General features: G+C 51.3%; 40 non-coding genes across 40 annotated transcripts; all 40 read left to right on the forward strand.

Annotated features, from left to right (window-relative positions):
* The first annotated feature begins 84 nt into the window (after nt 1-84).
* Nucleotides 85-199, forward strand: LOC134308181 (U5 spliceosomal RNA). Its single transcript, XR_010010458.1, has one exon. It is a non-coding gene; the product is annotated as a U5 spliceosomal RNA (small nuclear RNA).
* Nucleotides 200-316: 117 nt separating this feature from the next.
* Nucleotides 317-507, forward strand: LOC134308371 (U2 spliceosomal RNA). Its single transcript, XR_010010639.1, has one exon. It is a non-coding gene; the product is annotated as a U2 spliceosomal RNA (small nuclear RNA).
* A 380-nt stretch (nt 508-887) lies between these two features.
* Nucleotides 888-1,002, forward strand: LOC134308182 (U5 spliceosomal RNA). The gene has a single exon (XR_010010459.1). It is a non-coding gene; the product is annotated as a U5 spliceosomal RNA (small nuclear RNA).
* Nucleotides 1,003-1,119: 117 nt separating this feature from the next.
* On the forward strand, nt 1,120-1,310 carry LOC134308372 (U2 spliceosomal RNA). The gene has a single exon (XR_010010640.1). It is a non-coding gene; the product is annotated as a U2 spliceosomal RNA (small nuclear RNA).
* A 381-nt stretch (nt 1,311-1,691) lies between these two features.
* Nucleotides 1,692-1,806, forward strand: LOC134308183 (U5 spliceosomal RNA). The gene has a single exon (XR_010010460.1). It is a non-coding gene; the product is annotated as a U5 spliceosomal RNA (small nuclear RNA).
* A 117-nt stretch (nt 1,807-1,923) lies between these two features.
* Nucleotides 1,924-2,114, forward strand: LOC134308373 (U2 spliceosomal RNA). Its single transcript, XR_010010641.1, has one exon. It is a non-coding gene; the product is annotated as a U2 spliceosomal RNA (small nuclear RNA).
* Nucleotides 2,115-2,493: 379 nt separating this feature from the next.
* On the forward strand, nt 2,494-2,608 carry LOC134308243 (U5 spliceosomal RNA). Its single transcript, XR_010010516.1, has one exon. It is a non-coding gene; the product is annotated as a U5 spliceosomal RNA (small nuclear RNA).
* A 117-nt stretch (nt 2,609-2,725) lies between these two features.
* On the forward strand, nt 2,726-2,916 carry LOC134308460 (U2 spliceosomal RNA). Its single transcript, XR_010010724.1, has one exon. It is a non-coding gene; the product is annotated as a U2 spliceosomal RNA (small nuclear RNA).
* Nucleotides 2,917-3,294: 378 nt separating this feature from the next.
* LOC134308184 (U5 spliceosomal RNA) lies at nt 3,295-3,409 on the forward strand. Its single transcript, XR_010010461.1, has one exon. It is a non-coding gene; the product is annotated as a U5 spliceosomal RNA (small nuclear RNA).
* Nucleotides 3,410-3,526: 117 nt separating this feature from the next.
* Nucleotides 3,527-3,717, forward strand: LOC134308374 (U2 spliceosomal RNA). The gene has a single exon (XR_010010642.1). It is a non-coding gene; the product is annotated as a U2 spliceosomal RNA (small nuclear RNA).
* A 380-nt stretch (nt 3,718-4,097) lies between these two features.
* Nucleotides 4,098-4,212, forward strand: LOC134308185 (U5 spliceosomal RNA). Its single transcript, XR_010010462.1, has one exon. It is a non-coding gene; the product is annotated as a U5 spliceosomal RNA (small nuclear RNA).
* A 117-nt stretch (nt 4,213-4,329) lies between these two features.
* Nucleotides 4,330-4,520, forward strand: LOC134308493 (U2 spliceosomal RNA). Its single transcript, XR_010010756.1, has one exon. It is a non-coding gene; the product is annotated as a U2 spliceosomal RNA (small nuclear RNA).
* A 379-nt stretch (nt 4,521-4,899) lies between these two features.
* Nucleotides 4,900-5,014, forward strand: LOC134308186 (U5 spliceosomal RNA). Its single transcript, XR_010010463.1, has one exon. It is a non-coding gene; the product is annotated as a U5 spliceosomal RNA (small nuclear RNA).
* Nucleotides 5,015-5,131: 117 nt separating this feature from the next.
* Nucleotides 5,132-5,322, forward strand: LOC134308376 (U2 spliceosomal RNA). The gene has a single exon (XR_010010643.1). It is a non-coding gene; the product is annotated as a U2 spliceosomal RNA (small nuclear RNA).
* Nucleotides 5,323-5,702: 380 nt separating this feature from the next.
* LOC134308187 (U5 spliceosomal RNA) lies at nt 5,703-5,817 on the forward strand. Its single transcript, XR_010010464.1, has one exon. It is a non-coding gene; the product is annotated as a U5 spliceosomal RNA (small nuclear RNA).
* Nucleotides 5,818-5,934: 117 nt separating this feature from the next.
* On the forward strand, nt 5,935-6,125 carry LOC134308378 (U2 spliceosomal RNA). Its single transcript, XR_010010645.1, has one exon. It is a non-coding gene; the product is annotated as a U2 spliceosomal RNA (small nuclear RNA).
* A 379-nt stretch (nt 6,126-6,504) lies between these two features.
* Nucleotides 6,505-6,619, forward strand: LOC134308188 (U5 spliceosomal RNA). Its single transcript, XR_010010465.1, has one exon. It is a non-coding gene; the product is annotated as a U5 spliceosomal RNA (small nuclear RNA).
* A 117-nt stretch (nt 6,620-6,736) lies between these two features.
* On the forward strand, nt 6,737-6,927 carry LOC134308379 (U2 spliceosomal RNA). The gene has a single exon (XR_010010646.1). It is a non-coding gene; the product is annotated as a U2 spliceosomal RNA (small nuclear RNA).
* Nucleotides 6,928-7,306: 379 nt separating this feature from the next.
* LOC134308191 (U5 spliceosomal RNA) lies at nt 7,307-7,421 on the forward strand. Its single transcript, XR_010010467.1, has one exon. It is a non-coding gene; the product is annotated as a U5 spliceosomal RNA (small nuclear RNA).
* Nucleotides 7,422-7,538: 117 nt separating this feature from the next.
* LOC134308461 (U2 spliceosomal RNA) lies at nt 7,539-7,729 on the forward strand. Its single transcript, XR_010010725.1, has one exon. It is a non-coding gene; the product is annotated as a U2 spliceosomal RNA (small nuclear RNA).
* Nucleotides 7,730-8,111: 382 nt separating this feature from the next.
* LOC134308192 (U5 spliceosomal RNA) lies at nt 8,112-8,226 on the forward strand. Its single transcript, XR_010010468.1, has one exon. It is a non-coding gene; the product is annotated as a U5 spliceosomal RNA (small nuclear RNA).
* Nucleotides 8,227-8,343: 117 nt separating this feature from the next.
* On the forward strand, nt 8,344-8,534 carry LOC134308392 (U2 spliceosomal RNA). The gene has a single exon (XR_010010658.1). It is a non-coding gene; the product is annotated as a U2 spliceosomal RNA (small nuclear RNA).
* Nucleotides 8,535-8,915: 381 nt separating this feature from the next.
* Nucleotides 8,916-9,030, forward strand: LOC134308193 (U5 spliceosomal RNA). The gene has a single exon (XR_010010469.1). It is a non-coding gene; the product is annotated as a U5 spliceosomal RNA (small nuclear RNA).
* A 117-nt stretch (nt 9,031-9,147) lies between these two features.
* LOC134308462 (U2 spliceosomal RNA) lies at nt 9,148-9,338 on the forward strand. Its single transcript, XR_010010726.1, has one exon. It is a non-coding gene; the product is annotated as a U2 spliceosomal RNA (small nuclear RNA).
* A 382-nt stretch (nt 9,339-9,720) lies between these two features.
* LOC134308194 (U5 spliceosomal RNA) lies at nt 9,721-9,835 on the forward strand. Its single transcript, XR_010010470.1, has one exon. It is a non-coding gene; the product is annotated as a U5 spliceosomal RNA (small nuclear RNA).
* A 117-nt stretch (nt 9,836-9,952) lies between these two features.
* Nucleotides 9,953-10,143, forward strand: LOC134308393 (U2 spliceosomal RNA). The gene has a single exon (XR_010010659.1). It is a non-coding gene; the product is annotated as a U2 spliceosomal RNA (small nuclear RNA).
* A 381-nt stretch (nt 10,144-10,524) lies between these two features.
* On the forward strand, nt 10,525-10,639 carry LOC134308195 (U5 spliceosomal RNA). Its single transcript, XR_010010471.1, has one exon. It is a non-coding gene; the product is annotated as a U5 spliceosomal RNA (small nuclear RNA).
* Nucleotides 10,640-10,756: 117 nt separating this feature from the next.
* On the forward strand, nt 10,757-10,947 carry LOC134308463 (U2 spliceosomal RNA). The gene has a single exon (XR_010010727.1). It is a non-coding gene; the product is annotated as a U2 spliceosomal RNA (small nuclear RNA).
* Nucleotides 10,948-11,329: 382 nt separating this feature from the next.
* LOC134308196 (U5 spliceosomal RNA) lies at nt 11,330-11,444 on the forward strand. The gene has a single exon (XR_010010472.1). It is a non-coding gene; the product is annotated as a U5 spliceosomal RNA (small nuclear RNA).
* Nucleotides 11,445-11,561: 117 nt separating this feature from the next.
* Nucleotides 11,562-11,752, forward strand: LOC134308464 (U2 spliceosomal RNA). Its single transcript, XR_010010728.1, has one exon. It is a non-coding gene; the product is annotated as a U2 spliceosomal RNA (small nuclear RNA).
* A 382-nt stretch (nt 11,753-12,134) lies between these two features.
* LOC134308197 (U5 spliceosomal RNA) lies at nt 12,135-12,249 on the forward strand. Its single transcript, XR_010010473.1, has one exon. It is a non-coding gene; the product is annotated as a U5 spliceosomal RNA (small nuclear RNA).
* A 117-nt stretch (nt 12,250-12,366) lies between these two features.
* On the forward strand, nt 12,367-12,557 carry LOC134308380 (U2 spliceosomal RNA). Its single transcript, XR_010010647.1, has one exon. It is a non-coding gene; the product is annotated as a U2 spliceosomal RNA (small nuclear RNA).
* Nucleotides 12,558-12,939: 382 nt separating this feature from the next.
* On the forward strand, nt 12,940-13,054 carry LOC134308198 (U5 spliceosomal RNA). Its single transcript, XR_010010474.1, has one exon. It is a non-coding gene; the product is annotated as a U5 spliceosomal RNA (small nuclear RNA).
* A 117-nt stretch (nt 13,055-13,171) lies between these two features.
* Nucleotides 13,172-13,362, forward strand: LOC134308465 (U2 spliceosomal RNA). The gene has a single exon (XR_010010729.1). It is a non-coding gene; the product is annotated as a U2 spliceosomal RNA (small nuclear RNA).
* A 382-nt stretch (nt 13,363-13,744) lies between these two features.
* Nucleotides 13,745-13,859, forward strand: LOC134308199 (U5 spliceosomal RNA). Its single transcript, XR_010010475.1, has one exon. It is a non-coding gene; the product is annotated as a U5 spliceosomal RNA (small nuclear RNA).
* Nucleotides 13,860-13,976: 117 nt separating this feature from the next.
* LOC134308466 (U2 spliceosomal RNA) lies at nt 13,977-14,167 on the forward strand. Its single transcript, XR_010010730.1, has one exon. It is a non-coding gene; the product is annotated as a U2 spliceosomal RNA (small nuclear RNA).
* Nucleotides 14,168-14,548: 381 nt separating this feature from the next.
* On the forward strand, nt 14,549-14,663 carry LOC134308200 (U5 spliceosomal RNA). The gene has a single exon (XR_010010476.1). It is a non-coding gene; the product is annotated as a U5 spliceosomal RNA (small nuclear RNA).
* Nucleotides 14,664-14,780: 117 nt separating this feature from the next.
* LOC134308467 (U2 spliceosomal RNA) lies at nt 14,781-14,971 on the forward strand. The gene has a single exon (XR_010010731.1). It is a non-coding gene; the product is annotated as a U2 spliceosomal RNA (small nuclear RNA).
* A 372-nt stretch (nt 14,972-15,343) lies between these two features.
* LOC134308202 (U5 spliceosomal RNA) lies at nt 15,344-15,458 on the forward strand. The gene has a single exon (XR_010010478.1). It is a non-coding gene; the product is annotated as a U5 spliceosomal RNA (small nuclear RNA).
* Nucleotides 15,459-15,575: 117 nt separating this feature from the next.
* LOC134308468 (U2 spliceosomal RNA) lies at nt 15,576-15,766 on the forward strand. Its single transcript, XR_010010732.1, has one exon. It is a non-coding gene; the product is annotated as a U2 spliceosomal RNA (small nuclear RNA).
* Nucleotides 15,767-16,093: the final 327 nt, after the last annotated feature.

The following is a 16,093-nucleotide window of genomic DNA, read 5'->3' on the forward strand; positions in this document are numbered from 1 at the left end:
TGCTGCAGGTTTTCGTCGCTCTACCTCGAGCCCTCTTCCTTGAGCGGCCGGTGGCCTACGGAGGCCTGGGCGACCGGCGAGCAGGGCTGGAGTTTCTCTTCATTCACGTACAAATCTTTCGCCTTTTACTAAAGATTTCCGTGGAGAGGAACGTTGACAAGTTCAACTTATTTTTTGAAGGCTTTGTCTTTGCAAAGCTGCTCTTTTGCTGGTGGAATGACAGAAGGTGTGTGGGCGTGAAGGCGGCCGGTCAGCGCCGTCCACTAGTCCGGATCCTCAAAAGGTAGGGCCCGTGGCCCGGCGCCTATTTCAGGTTATCGCTTCTCGGCCTTTTGGCTAAGATCAAGTGTAGTATCTGTTCTTATCAGTTTAATATCTGATACGTCCTCTACCCGAGGACCATATATTAAATGGATTTTTAGGCCTGGGAGTCGGAAGAGGGGCTTGCTCAGTCCACTCCACGCATCGACCAGGTATTGCATTGCCTCCTGGCACGGTGCACCCTCATAAACGGTCAAACGAAAGAGTAATTGACGAATGCTGGTGACTGGCCCCTGCTGGAAAGCTGTTGGGATTAGGGGTACGGCGCCTTAGACCTTTGCCTAGCCTAGGCCCGGGGTTTCCTCGGTCCTTTTGCGCTAGGGAGTCCCGCTTTTCCCGCTTTTTCATTTTCCCTCCATTTTACTTAAAAAAAAAAAAAAAAAAAAAAAAAAAGGCGAAAGACTTAATTTTCCCCCACCCTGTGTTTCTCCAGGCAAAGGCTGTGCTGCCTCGTCACCCACCCGACGACCCAAGGGCGCTTTTGCTGCAGGTTTTCGTCGCTCTACCTCGAGCCCTCTTCCTTGAGCGGCCGGTGGCCTACGGAGGCCTGGGCGACCGGCGAGCAGGGCTGGAGTTTCTCTTCATTCACGTACAAATCTTTCGCCTTTTACTAAAGATTTCCGTGGAGAGGAACGTTGACAAGTTCAACTTATTTTTTGAAGGCTTTGTCTTTGCAAAGCTGCTCTTTTGCTGGTGGAATGACAGAAGGTGTGTGGGCGTGAAGGCGGCCGGTCAGCGCCGTCCACTAGTCCGGATCCTCAAAAGGTAGGGCCCGTGGCCCGGCGCCTATTTCAGGTTATCGCTTCTCGGCCTTTTGGCTAAGATCAAGTGTAGTATCTGTTCTTATCAGTTTAATATCTGATACGTCCTCTACCCGAGGACCATATATTAAATGGATTTTTAGGCCTGGGAGTCGGAAGAGGGGCTTGCTCAGTCCACTCCACGCATCGACCAGGTATTGCATTGCCTCCTGGCACGGTGCACCCTCATAAACGGTCAAACGAAAGAGTAATTGACGAATGCTGGTGACTGGCCCCTGCTGGAAAGCTGTTGGGATTAGGGGTACGGCGCCTTAGACCTTTGCCTAGCCTAGGCCCGGGGTTTCCTCGGTCCTTTTGCGCTAGGGAGTCCCGCTTTTCCCGCTTTTTCATTTTCCCTCCATTTTACTTAAAAAAAAAAAAAAAAAAAAAAAAAAAAGGCGAAAGACTTAATTTTCCCCCACCCTGTGTTTCTCCAGGCAAAGGCTGTGCTGCCTCGTCACCCACCCGACGACCCAAGGGCGCTTTTGCTGCAGGTTTTCGTCGCTCTACCTCGAGCCCTCTTCCTTGAGCGGCCGGTGGCCTACGGAGGCCTGGGCGACCGGCGAGCAGGGCTGGAGTTTCTCTTCATTCACGTACAAATCTTTCGCCTTTTACTAAAGATTTCCGTGGAGAGGAACGTTGACAAGTTCAACTTATTTTTTGAAGGCTTTGTCTTTGCAAAGCTGCTCTTTTGCTGGTGGAATGACAGAAGGTGTGTGGGCGTGAAGGCGGCCGGTCAGCGCCGTCCACTAGTCCGGATCCTCAAAAGGTAGGGCCCGTGGCCCGGCGCCTATTTCAGGTTATCGCTTCTCGGCCTTTTGGCTAAGATCAAGTGTAGTATCTGTTCTTATCAGTTTAATATCTGATACGTCCTCTACCCGAGGACCATATATTAAATGGATTTTTAGGCCTGGGAGTCGGAAGAGGGGCTTGCTCAGTCCACTCCACGCATCGACCAGGTATTGCATTGCCTCCTGGCACGGTGCACCCTCATAAACGGTCAAACGAAAGAGTAATTGACGAATGCTGGTGACTGGCCCCTGCTGGAAAGCTGTTGGGATTAGGGGTACGGCGCCTTAGACCTTTGCCTAGCCTAGGCCCGGGGTTTCCTCGGTCCTTTTGCGCTAGGGAGTCCCGCTTTTCCCGCTTTTTCATTTTCCCTCCATTTTACTTAAAAAAAAAAAAAAAAAAAAAAAAAAGGCGAAAGACTTAATTTTCCCCCACCCTGTGTTTCTCCAGGCAAAGGCTGTGCTGCCTCGTCACCCACCCGACGACCCAAGGGCGCTTTTGCTGCAGGTTTTCGTCGCTCTACCTCGAGCCCTCTTCCTTGAGCTGCCGGTGGCCTACGGAGGCCTGGGCGACCGGCGAGCAGGGCTGGAGTTTCTTTTCATTCACGTACAAATCTTTCGCCTTTTACTAAAGATTTCCGTGGAGAGGAACGTTGACAAGTTCAACTTATTTTTTGAAGGCTTTGTCTTTGCAAAGCTGCTCTTTTGCTGGTGGAATGACAGAAGGTGTGTGGGCGTGAAGGCGGCCGGTCAGCGCCGTCCACTAGTCCGGATCCTCAAAAGGTAGGGCCAGTGGCCCGGCGCCTATTTCAGGTTATCGCTTCTCGGCCTTTTGGCTAAGATCAAGTGTAGTATCTGTTCTTATCAGTTTAATATCTGATACGTCCTCTACCCGAGGACCATATATTAAATGGATTTTTAGGCCTGGGAGTCGGAAGAGGGGCTTGCTCCGTCCACTCCACGCATCGACCAGGTATTGCATTGCCTCCTGTCACGGTGCACCCTCATAAACGGTCAAACGAAAGAGTAATTGACGAATGCTGGTGACTGGCCCCTGCTGGAAAGCTGTTGGGATTAGGGGTACGGCGCCTTAGACCTTTGCCTAGCCTAGGCCCGGGGTTTCCTCGGTCCTTTTGCGCTAGGGAGTCCCGCTTTTCCCGCTTTTTCATTTTCCCTCCATTTTACTTAAAAAAAAAAAAAAAAAAAAAAAAAGGCGAAAGACTTAATTTTCCCCCACCCTGTGTTTCTCCAGGCAAAGGCTGTGCTGCCTCGTCACCCACCCGACGACCCAAGGGCGCTTTTGCTGCAGGTTTTCGTCGCTCTACCTCGAGCCCTCTTCCTTGAGCGGCCGGTGGCCTACGGAGGCCTGGGCGACCGGCGAGCAGGGCTGGAGTTTCTCTTCATTCACGTACAAATCTTTCGCCTTTTACTAAAGATTTCCGTGGAGAGGAACGTTGACAAGTTCAACTTATTTTTTGAAGGCTTTGTCTTTGCAAAGCTGCTCTTTTGCTGGTGGAATGACAGAAGGTGTGTGGGCGTGAAGGCGGCCGGTCAGCGCCGTCCACTAGTCCGGATCCTCAAAAGGTAGGGCCCGTGGCCCGGCGCCTATTTCAGGTTATCGCTTCTCGGCCTTTTGGCTAAGATCAAGTGTAGTATCTGTTCTTATCAGTTTAATATCTGATACGTCCTCTACCCGAGGACCATATATTAAATGGATTTTTAGGCCTGGGAGTCGGAAGAGGGGCTTGCTCAGTCCACTCCACGCATCGACCAGGTATTGCATTGCCTCCTGGCACGGTGCACCCTCATAAACGGTCAAACGAAAGAGTAATTGACGAATGCTGGTGACTGGCCCCTGCTGGAAAGCTGTTGGGATTAGGGGTACGGCGCCTTAGACCTTTGCCTAGCCTAGGCCCGGGGTTTCCTCGGTCCTTTTGCGCTAGGGAGTCCCGCTTTTCCCGCTTTTTCATTTTCCCTCCATTTTACTTAAAAAAAAAAAAAAAAAAAAAAAAAAAGGCGAAAGACTTAATTTTCCCCCACCCTGTGTTTCTCCAGGCAAAGGCTGTGCTGCCTCGTCACCCACCCGACGACCCAAGGGCGCTTTTGCTGCAGGTTTTCGTCGCTCTACCTCGAGCCCTCTTCCTTGAGCGGCCGGTGGCCTACGGAGGCCTGGGCGACCGGCGAGCAGGGCTGGAGTTTCTCTTCATTCACGTACAAATCTTTCGCCTTTTACTAAAGATTTCCGTGGAGAGGAACGTTGACAAGTTCAACTTATTTTTTGAAGGCTTTGTCTTTGCAAAGCTGCTCTTTTGCTGGTGGAATGACAGAAGGTGTGTGGGCGTGAAGGCGGCCGGTCAGCGCCGTCCACTAGTCCGGATCCTCAAAAGGTAGGGCCCGTGGCCCGGCGCCTATTTCAGGTTATCGCTTCTCGGCCTTTTGGCTAAGATCAAGTGTAGTATCTGTTCTTATCAGTTTAATATCTGATACGTCCTCTACCCGAGGACCATATATTAAATGGATTTTTACGCCTGGGAGTCGGAAGAGGGGCTTGCTCAGTCCACTCCACGCATCGACCAGGTATTGCATTGCCTCCTGGCACGGTGCACCCTCATAAACGGTCAAACGAAAGAGTAATTGACGAATGCTGGTGACTGGCCCCTGCTGGAAAGCTGTTGGGATTAGGGGTACGGCGCCTTAGACCTTTGCCTAGCCTAGGCCCGGGGTTTCCTCGGTCCTTTTGCGCTAGGGAGTCCCGCTTTTCCCGCTTTTTCATTTTCCCTCCATTTTACTTAAAAAAAAAAAAAAAAAAAAAAAAAAGGCGAAAGACTTAATTTTCCCCCACCCTGTGTTTCTCCAGGCAAAGGCTGTGCTGCCTCGTCACCCACCCGACGACCCAAGGGCGCTTTTGCTGCAGGTTTTCGTCGCTCTACCTCGAGCCCTCTTCCTTGAGCGGCCGGTGGCCTACGGAGGCCTGGGCGACCGGCGAGCAGGGCTGGAGTTTCTCTTCATTCACGTACAAATCTTTCGCCTTTTACTAAAGATTTCCGTGGAGAGGAACGTTGACAAGTTCAACTTATTTTTTGAAGGCTTTGTCTTTGCAAAGCTGCTCTTTTGCTGGTGGAATGACAGAAGGTGTGTGGGCGTGAAGGCGGCCGGTCAGCGCCGTCCACTAGTCCGGATCCTCAAAAGGTAGGGCCCGTGGCCCGGCGCCTATTTCAGGTTATCGCTTCTCGGCCTTTTGGCTAAGATCAAGTGTAGTATCTGTTCTTATCAGTTTAATATCTGATACGTCCTCTACCCGAGGACCATATATTAAATGGATTTTTAGGCCTGGGAGTCGGAAGAGGGGCTTGCTCAGTCCACTCCACGCATCGACCAGGTATTGCATTGCCTCCTGGCACGGTGCACCCTCATAAACGGTCAAACGAAAGAGTAATTGACGAATGCTGGTGACTGGCCCCTGCTGGAAAGCTGTTGGGATTAGGGGTACGGCGCCTTAGACCTTTGCCTAGCCTAGGCCCGGGGTTTCCTCGGTCCTTTTGCGCTAGGGAGTCCCGCTTTTCCCGCTTTTTCATTTTCCCTCCATTTTACTTAAAAAAAAAAAAAAAAAAAAAAAAAAAGGCGAAAGACTTAATTTTCCCCCACCCTGTGTTTCTCCAGGCAAAGGCTGTGCTGCCTCGTCACCCACCCGACGACCCAAGGGCGCTTTTGCTGCAGGTTTTCGTCGCTCTACCTCGAGCCCTCTTCCTTGAGCGGCCGGTGGCCTACGGAGGCCTGGGCGACCGGCGAGCAGGGCTGGAGTTTCTCTTCATTCACGTACAAATCTTTCGCCTTTTACTAAAGATTTCCGTGGAGAGGAACGTTGACAAGTTCAACTTATTTTTTGAAGGCTTTGTCTTTGCAAAGCTGCTCTTTTGCTGGTGGAATGACAGAAGGTGTGTGGGCGTGAAGGCGGCCGGTCAGCGCCGTCCACTAGTCCGGATCCTCAAAAGGTAGGGCCCGTGGCCCGGCGCCTATTTCAGGTTATCGCTTCTCGGCCTTTTGGCTAAGATCAAGTGTAGTATCTGTTCTTATCAGTTTAATATCTGATACGTCCTCTACCCGAGGACCATATATTAAATGGATTTTTAGGCCTGGGAGTCGGAAGAGGGGCTTGCTCAGTCCACTCCACGCATCGACCAGGTATTGCATTGCCTCCTGGCACGGTGCACCCTCATAAACGGTCAAACGAAAGAGTAATTGACGAATGCTGGTGACTGGCCCCTGCTGGAAAGCTGTTGGGATTAGGGGTACGGCGCCTTAGACCTTTGCCTAGCCTAGGCCCGGGGTTTCCTCGGTCCTTTTGCGCTAGGGAGTCCCGCTTTTCCCGCTTTTTCATTTTCCCTCCATTTTACTTAAAAAAAAAAAAAAAAAAAAAAAAAAGGCGAAAGACTTAATTTTCCCCCACCCTGTGTTTCTCCAGGCAAAGGCTGTGCTGCCTCGTCACCCACCCGACGACCCAAGGGCGCTTTTGCTGCAGGTTTTCGTCGCTCTACCTCGAGCCCTCTTCCTTGAGCGGCCGGTGGCCTACGGAGGCCTGGGCGACCGGCGAGCAGGGCTGGAGTTTCTCTTCATTCACGTACAAATCTTTCGCCTTTTACTAAAGATTTCCGTGGAGAGGAACGTTGACAAGTTCAACTTATTTTTTGAAGGCTTTGTCTTTGCAAAGCTGCTCTTTTGCTGGTGGAATGACAGAAGGTGTGTGGGCGTGAAGGCGGCCGGTCAGCGCCGTCCACTAGTCCGGATCCTCAAAAGGTAGGGCCCGTGGCCCGGCGCCTATTTCAGGTTATCGCTTCTCGGCCTTTTGGCTAAGATCAAGTGTAGTATCTGTTCTTATCAGTTTAATATCTGATACGTCCTCTACCCGAGGACCATATATTAAATGGATTTTTAGGCCTGGGAGTCGGAAGAGGGGCTTGCTCAGTCCACTCCACGCATCGACCAGGTATTGCATTGCCTCCTGGCACGGTGCACCCTCATAAACGGTCAAACGAAAGAGTAATTGACGAATGCTGGTGACTGGCCCCTGCTGGAAAGCTGTTGGGATTAGGGGTACGGCGCCTTAGACCTTTGCCTAGCCTAGGCCCGGGGTTTCCTCGGTCCTTTTGCGCTAGGGAGTCCCGCTTTTCCCGCTTTTTCATTTTCCCTCCATTTTACTTAAAAAAAAAAAAAAAAAAAAAAAAAAGGCGAAAGACTTAATTTTCCCCCACCCTGTGTTTCTCCAGGCAAAGGCTGTGCTGCCTCGTCACCCACCCGACGACCCAAGGGCGCTTTTGCTGCAGGTTTTCGTCGCTCTACCTCGAGCCCTCTTCCTTGAGCGGCCGGTGGCCTACGGAGGCCTGGGCGACCGGCGAGCAGGGCTGGAGTTTCTCTTCATTCACGTACAAATCTTTCGCCTTTTACTAAAGATTTCCGTGGAGAGGAACGTTGACAAGTTCAACTTATTTTTTGAAGGCTTTGTCTTTGCAAAGCTGCTCTTTTGCTGGTGGAATGACAGAAGGTGTGTGGGCGTGAAGGCGGCCGGTCAGCGCCGTCCACTAGTCCGGATCCTCAAAAGGTAGGGCCAGTGGCCCGGCGCCTATTTCAGGTTATCGCTTCTCGGCCTTTTGGCTAAGATCAAGTGTAGTATCTGTTCTTATCAGTTTAATATCTGATACGTCCTCTACCCGAGGACCATATATTAAATGGATTTTTAGGCCTGGGAGTCGGAAGAGGGGCTTGCTCCGTCCACTCCACGCATCGACCAGGTATTGCATTGCCTCCTGTCACGGTGCACCCTCATAAACGGTCAAACGAAAGAGTAATTGACGAATGCTGGTGACTGGCCCCTGCTGGAAAGCTGTTGGGATTAGGGGTACGGCGCCTTAGACCTTTGCCTAGCCTAGGCCCGGGGTTTCCTCGGTCCTTTTGCGCTAGGGAGTCCCGCTTTTCCCGCTTTTTCATTTTCCCTCCATTTTACTTAAAAAAAAAAAAAAAAAAAAAAAAAAAAAGGCGAAAGACTTAATTTTCCCCCACCCTGTGTTTCTCCAGGCAAAGGCTGTGCTGCCTCGTCACCCACCCGACGACCCAAGGGCGCTTTTGCTGCAGGTTTTCGTCGCTCTACCTCGAGCCCTCTTCCTTGAGCGGCCGGTGGCCTACGGAGGCCTGGGCGACCGGCGAGCAGGGCTGGAGTTTCTCTTCATTCACGTACAAATCTTTCGCCTTTTACTAAAGATTTCCGTGGAGAGGAACGTTGACAAGTTCAACTTATTTTTTGAAGGCTTTGTCTTTGCAAAGCTGCTCTTTTGCTGGTGGAATGACAGAAGGTGTGTGGGCGTGAAGGCGGCCGGTCAGCGCCGTCCACTAGTCCGGATCCTCAAAAGGTAGGGCCAGTGGCCCGGCGCCTATTTCAGGTTATCGCTTCTCGGCCTTTTGGCTAAGATCAAGTGTAGTATCTGTTCTTATCAGTTTAATATCTGATACGTCCTCTACCCGAGGACCATATATTAAATGGATTTTTAGGCCTGGGAGTCGGAAAAGGGGCTTGCTCCGTCCACTCCACGCATCGACCAGGTATTGCATTGCCTCCTGTCACGGTGCACCCTCATAAACGGTCAAACGAAAGAGTAATTGACGAATGCTGGTGACTGGCCCCTGCTGGAAAGCTGTTGGGATTAGGGGTACGGCGCCTTAGACCTTTGCCTAGCCTAGGCCCGGGGTTTCCTCGGTCCTTTTGCGCTAGGGAGTCCCGCTTTTCCCGCTTTTTCATTTTCCCTCCATTTTACTTAAAAAAAAAAAAAAAAAAAAAAAAAAAAGGCGAAAGACTTAATTTTCCCCCACCCTGTGTTTCTCCAGGCAAAGGCTGTGCTGCCTCGTCACCCACCCGACGACCCAAGGGCGCTTTTGCTGCAGGTTTTCGTCGCTCTACCTCGAGCCCTCTTCCTTGAGCGGCCGGTGGCCTACGGAGGCCTGGGCGACCGGCGAGCAGGGCTGGAGTTTCTCTTCATTCACGTACAAATCTTTCGCCTTTTACTAAAGATTTCCGTGGAGAGGAACGTTGACAAGTTCAACTTATTTTTTGAAGGCTTTGTCTTTGCAAAGCTGCTCTTTTGCTGGTGGAATGACAGAAGGTGTGTGGGCGTGAAGGCGGCCGGTCAGCGCCGTCCACTAGTCCGGATCCTCAAAAGGTAGGGCCAGTGGCCCGGCGCCTATTTCAGGTTATCGCTTCTCGGCCTTTTGGCTAAGATCAAGTGTAGTATCTGTTCTTATCAGTTTAATATCTGATACGTCCTCTACCCGAGGACCATATATTAAATGGATTTTTAGGCCTGGGAGTCGGAAGAGGGGCTTGCTCCGTCCACTCCACGCATCGACCAGGTATTGCATTGCCTCCTGTCACGGTGCACCCTCATAAACGGTCAAACGAAAGAGTAATTGACGAATGCTGGTGACTGGCCCCTGCTGGAAAGCTGTTGGGATTAGGGGTACGGCGCCTTAGACCTTTGCCTAGCCTAGGCCCGGGGTTTCCTCGGTCCTTTTGCGCTAGGGAGTCCCGCTTTTCCCGCTTTTTCATTTTCCCTCCATTTTACTTAAAAAAAAAAAAAAAAAAAAAAAAAAAAAGGCGAAAGACTTAATTTTCCCCCACCCTGTGTTTCTCCAGGCAAAGGCTGTGCTGCCTCGTCACCCACCCGACGACCCAAGGGCGCTTTTGCTGCAGGTTTTCGTCGCTCTACCTCGAGCCCTCTTCCTTGAGCGGCCGGTGGCCTACGGAGGCCTGGGCGACCGGCGAGCAGGGCTGGAGTTTCTCTTCATTCACGTACAAATCTTTCGCCTTTTACTAAAGATTTCCGTGGAGAGGAACGTTGACAAGTTCAACTTATTTTTTGAAGGCTTTGTCTTTGCAAAGCTGCTCTTTTGCTGGTGGAATGACAGAAGGTGTGTGGGCGTGAAGGCGGCCGGTCAGCGCCGTCCACTAGTCCGGATCCTCAAAAGGTAGGGCCAGTGGCCCGGCGCCTATTTCAGGTTATCGCTTCTCGGCCTTTTGGCTAAGATCAAGTGTAGTATCTGTTCTTATCAGTTTAATATCTGATACGTCCTCTACCCGAGGACCATATATTAAATGGATTTTTAGGCCTGGGAGTCGGAAAAGGGGCTTGCTCCGTCCACTCCACGCATCGACCAGGTATTGCATTGCCTCCTGTCACGGTGCACCCTCATAAACGGTCAAACGAAAGAGTAATTGACGAATGCTGGTGACTGGCCCCTGCTGGAAAGCTGTTGGGATTAGGGGTACGGCGCCTTAGACCTTTGCCTAGCCTAGGCCCGGGGTTTCCTCGGTCCTTTTGCGCTAGGGAGTCCCGCTTTTCCCGCTTTTTCATTTTCCCTCCATTTTACTTAAAAAAAAAAAAAAAAAAAAAAAAAAAAGGCGAAAGACTTAATTTTCCCCCACCCTGTGTTTCTCCAGGCAAAGGCTGTGCTGCCTCGTCACCCACCCGACGACCCAAGGGCGCTTTTGCTGCAGGTTTTCGTCGCTCTACCTCGAGCCCTCTTCCTTGAGCGGCCGGTGGCCTACGGAGGCCTGGGCGACCGGCGAGCAGGGCTGGAGTTTCTCTTCATTCACGTACAAATCTTTCGCCTTTTACTAAAGATTTCCGTGGAGAGGAACGTTGACAAGTTCAACTTATTTTTTGAAGGCTTTGTCTTTGCAAAGCTGCTCTTTTGCTGGTGGAATGACAGAAGGTGTGTGGGCGTGAAGGCGGCCGGTCAGCGCCGTCCACTAGTCCGGATCCTCAAAAGGTAGGGCCAGTGGCCCGGCGCCTATTTCAGGTTATCGCTTCTCGGCCTTTTGGCTAAGATCAAGTGTAGTATCTGTTCTTATCAGTTTAATATCTGATACGTCCTCTACCCGAGGACCATATATTAAATGGATTTTTAGGCCTGGGAGTCGGAAGAGGGGCTTGCTCCGTCCACTCCACGCATCGACCAGGTATTGCATTGCCTCCTGTCACGGTGCACCCTCATAAACGGTCAAACGAAAGAGTAATTGACGAATGCTGGTGACTGGCCCCTGCTGGAAAGCTGTTGGGATTAGGGGTACGGCGCCTTAGACCTTTGCCTAGCCTAGGCCCGGGGTTTCCTCGGTCCTTTTGCGCTAGGGAGTCCCGCTTTTCCCGCTTTTTCATTTTCCCTCCATTTTACTTAAAAAAAAAAAAAAAAAAAAAAAAAAAAAGGCGAAAGACTTAATTTTCCCCCACCCTGTGTTTCTCCAGGCAAAGGCTGTGCTGCCTCGTCACCCACCCGACGACCCAAGGGCGCTTTTGCTGCAGGTTTTCGTCGCTCTACCTCGAGCCCTCTTCCTTGAGCGGCCGGTGGCCTACGGAGGCCTGGGCGACCGGCGAGCAGGGCTGGAGTTTCTCTTCATTCACGTACAAATCTTTCGCCTTTTACTAAAGATTTCCGTGGAGAGGAACGTTGACAAGTTCAACTTATTTTTTGAAGGCTTTGTCTTTGCAAAGCTGCTCTTTTGCTGGTGGAATGACAGAAGGTGTGTGGGCGTGAAGGCGGCCGGTCAGCGCCGTCCACTAGTCCGGATCCTCAAAAGGTAGGGCCAGTGGCCCGGCGCCTATTTCAGGTTATCGCTTCTCGGCCTTTTGGCTAAGATCAAGTGTAGTATCTGTTCTTATCAGTTTAATATCTGATACGTCCTCTACCCGAGGACCATATATTAAATGGATTTTTAGGCCTGGGAGTCGGAAGAGGGGCTTGCTCCGTCCACTCCACGCATCGACCAGGTATTGCATTGCCTCCTGTCACGGTGCACCCTCATAAACGGTCAAACGAAAGAGTAATTGACGAATGCTGGTGACTGGCCCCTGCTGGAAAGCTGTTGGGATTAGGGGTACGGCGCCTTAGACCTTTGCCTAGCCTAGGCCCGGGGTTTCCTCGGTCCTTTTGCGCTAGGGAGTCCCGCTTTTCCCGCTTTTTCATTTTCCCTCCATTTTACTTAAAAAAAAAAAAAAAAAAAAAAAAAAAAAGGCGAAAGACTTAATTTTCCCCCACCCTGTGTTTCTCCAGGCAAAGGCTGTGCTGCCTCGTCACCCACCCGACGACCCAAGGGCGCTTTTGCTGCAGGTTTTCGTCGCTCTACCTCGAGCCCTCTTCCTTGAGCGGCCGGTGGCCTACGGAGGCCTGGGCGACCGGCGAGCAGGGCTGGAGTTTCTCTTCATTCACGTACAAATCTTTCGCCTTTTACTAAAGATTTCCGTGGAGAGGAACGTTGACAAGTTCAACTTATTTTTTGAAGGCTTTGTCTTTGCAAAGCTGCTCTTTTGCTGGTGGAATGACAGAAGGTGTGTGGGCGTGAAGGCGGCCGGTCAGCGCCGTCCACTAGTCCGGATCCTCAAAAGGTAGGGCCCGTGGCCCGGCGCCTATTTCAGGTTATCGCTTCTCGGCCTTTTGGCTAAGATCAAGTGTAGTATCTGTTCTTATCAGTTTAATATCTGATACGTCCTCTACCCGAGGACCATATATTAAATGGATTTTTAGGCCTGGGAGTCGGAAGAGGGGCTTGCTCAGTCCACTCCACGCATCGACCAGGTATTGCATTGCCTCCTGGCACGGTGCACCCTCATAAACGGTCAAACGAAAGAGTAATTGACGAATGCTGGTGACTGGCCCCTGCTGGAAAGCTGTTGGGATTAGGGGTACGGCGCCTTAGACCTTTGCCTAGCCTAGGCCCGGGGTTTCCTCGGTCCTTTTGCGCTAGGGAGTCCCGCTTTTCCCGCTTTTTCATTTTCCCTCCATTTTACTTAAAAAAAAAAAAAAAAAAAAAAAAAAAAAGGCGAAAGACTTAATTTTCCCCCACCCTGTGTTTCTCCAGGCAAAGGCTGTGCTGCCTCGTCACCCACCCGACGACCCAAGGGCGCTTTTGCTGCAGGTTTTCGTCGCTCTACCTCGAGCCCTCTTCCTTGAGCGGCCGGTGGCCTACGGAGGCCTGGGCGACCGGCGAGCAGGGCTGGAGTTTCTCTTCATTCACGTACAAATCTTTCGCCTTTTACTAAAGATTTCCGTGGAGAGGAACGTTGACAAGTTCAACTTATTTTTTGAAGGCTTTGTCTTTGCAAAGCTGCTCTTTTGCTGGTGGAATGACAGAAGGTGTGTGGGCGTGAAGGCGGCCGGTCAGCGCCGTCCACTAGTCCGGATCCTCAAAAGGTAGGGCCAGTGGCCCGGCGCCTATTTCAGGTTATCGCTTCTCGGCCTTTTGGCTAAGATCAAGTGTAGTATCTGTTCTTATCAGTTTAATATCTGATACGTCCTCTACCCGAGGACCATATATTAAATGGATTTTTAGGCCTGGGAGTCGGAAGAGGGGCTTGCTCCGTCCACTCCACGCATCGACCAGGTATTGCATTGCCTCCTGTCACGGTGCACCCTCATAAACGGTCAAACGAAAGAGTAATTGACGAATGCTGGTGACTGGCCCCTGCTGGAAAGCTGTTGGGATTAGGGGTACGGCGCCTTAGACCTTTGCCTAGCCTAGGCCCGGGGTTTCCTCGGTCCTTTTGCGCTAGGGAGTCCCGCTTTTCCCGCTTTTTCATTTTCCCTCCATTTTACTTAAAAAAAAAAAAAAAAAAAAAAAAAAAAAGGCGAAAGACTTAATTTTCCCCCACCCTGTGTTTCTCCAGGCAAAGGCTGTGCTGCCTCGTCACCCACCCGACGACCCAAGGGCGCTTTTGCTGCAGGTTTTCGTCGCTCTACCTCGAGCCCTCTTCCTTGAGCGGCCGGTGGCCTACGGAGGCCTGGGCGACCGGCGAGCAGGGCTGGAGTTTCTCTTCATTCACGTACAAATCTTTCGCCTTTTACTAAAGATTTCCGTGGAGAGGAACGTTGACAAGTTCAACTTATTTTTTGAAGGCTTTGTCTTTGCAAAGCTGCTCTTTTGCTGGTGGAATGACAGAAGGTGTGTGGGCGTGAAGGCGGCCGGTCAGCGCCGTCCACTAGTCCGGATCCTCAAAAGGTAGGGCCAGTGGCCCGGCGCCTATTTCAGGTTATCGCTTCTCGGCCTTTTGGCTAAGATCAAGTGTAGTATCTGTTCTTATCAGTTTAATATCTGATACGTCCTCTACCCGAGGACCATATATTAAATGGATTTTTAGGCCTGGGAGTCGGAAGAGGGGCTTGCTCCGTCCACTCCACGCATCGACCAGGTATTGCATTGCCTCCTGTCACGGTGCACCCTCATAAACGGTCAAACGAAAGAGTAATTGACGAATGCTGGTGACTGGCCCCTGCTGGAAAGCTGTTGGGATTAGGGGTACGGCGCCTTAGACCTTTGCCTAGCCTAGGCCCGGGGTTTCCTCGGTCCTTTTGCGCTAGGGAGTCCCGCTTTTCCCGCTTTTTCATTTTCCCTCCATTTTACTTAAAAAAAAAAAAAAAAAAAAAAAAAAAAGGCGAAAGACTTAATTTTCCCCCACCCTGTGTTTCTCCAGGCAAAGGCTGTGCTGCCTCGTCACCCACCCGACGACCCAAGGGCGCTTTTGCTGCAGGTTTTCGTCGCTCTACCTCGAGCCCTCTTCCTTGAGCGGCCGGTGGCCTACGGAGGCCTGGGCGACCGGCGAGCAGGGCTGGAGTTTCTCTTCATTCACGTACAAATCTTTCGCCTTTTACTAAAGATTTCCGTGGAGAGGAACGTTGACAAGTTCAACTTATTTTTTGAAGGCTTTGTCTTTGCAAAGCTGCTCTTTTGCTGGTGGAATGACAGAAGGTGTGTGGGCGTGAAGGCGGCCGGTCAGCGCCGTCCACTAGTCCGGATCCTCAAAAGGTAGGGCCAGTGGCCCGGCGCCTATTTCAGGTTATCGCTTCTCGGCCTTTTGGCTAAGATCAAGTGTAGTATCTGTTCTTATCAGTTTAATATCTGATACGTCCTCTACCCGAGGACCATATATTAAATGGATTTTTAGGCCTGGGAGTCGGAAGAGGGGCTTGCTCCGTCCACTCCACGCATCGACCAGGTATTGCATTGCCTCCTGTCACGGTGCACCCTCATAAACGGTCAAACGAAAGAGTAATTGACGAATGCTGGTGACTGGCCCCTGCTGGAAAGCTGTTGGGATTAGGGGTACGGCGCCTTAGACCTTTGCCTAGCCTAGGCCCGGGGTTTCCTCGGTCCTTTTGCGCTAGGGAGTCCCGCTTTTTCATTTTCCCTCCATTTTACTTAAAAAAAAAAAAAAAAAAAAAAAAAAAAGGCGAAAGACTTAATTTTCCCCCACCCTGTGTTTCTCCAGGCAAAGGCTGTGCTGCCTCGTCACCCACCCGACGACCCAAGGGCGCTTTTGCTGCAGGTTTTCGTCGCTCTACCTCGAGCCCTCTTCCTTGAGCGGCCGGTGGCCTACGGAGGCCTGGGCGACCGGCGAGCAGGGCTGGAGTTTCTCTTCATTCACGTACAAATCTTTCGCCTTTTACTAAAGATTTCCGTGGAGAGGAACGTTGACAAGTTCAACTTATTTTTTGAAGGCTTTGTCTTTGCAAAGCTGCTCTTTTGCTGGTGGAATGACAGAAGGTGTGTGGGCGTGAAGGCGGCCGGTCAGCGCCGTCCACTAGTCCGGATCCTCAAAAGGTAGGGCCAGTGGCCCGGCGCCTATTTCAGGTTATCGCTTCTCGGCCTTTTGGCTAAGATCAAGTGTAGTATCTGTTCTTATCAGTTTAATATCTGATACGTCCTCTACCCGAGGACCATATATTAAATGGATTTTTAGGCCTGGGAGTCGGAAGAGGGGCTTGCTCCGTCCACTCCACGCATCGACCAGGTATTGCATTGCCTCCTGTCACGGTGCACCCTCATAAACGGTCAAACGAAAGAGTAATTGACGAATGCTGGTGACTGGCCCCTGCTGGAAAGCTGTTGGGATTAGGGGTACGGCGCCTTAGACCTTTGCCTAGCCTAGGCCCGGGGTTTCCTCGGTCCTTTTGCGCTAGGGAGTCCCGCTTTTCCCGCTTTTTCATTTTCCCTCCATTTTACTTAAAAAAAAAAAAAAAAAAAAAAAAAAAAAGGCGAAAGACTTAATTTTCCCCCACCCTGTGTTTCTCCAGGCAAAGGCTGTGCTGCCTCGTCACCCACCCGACGACCCAAGGGCGCTTTTGCTGCAGGTTTTCGTCGCTCTACCTCGA

This window comes from Trichomycterus rosablanca, unplaced genomic scaffold (genome assembly GCF_030014385.1).
Source record: "Trichomycterus rosablanca isolate fTriRos1 unplaced genomic scaffold, fTriRos1.hap1 scaffold_89, whole genome shotgun sequence".
Taxonomy (NCBI): domain Eukaryota; kingdom Metazoa; phylum Chordata; class Actinopteri; order Siluriformes; family Trichomycteridae; genus Trichomycterus; species Trichomycterus rosablanca.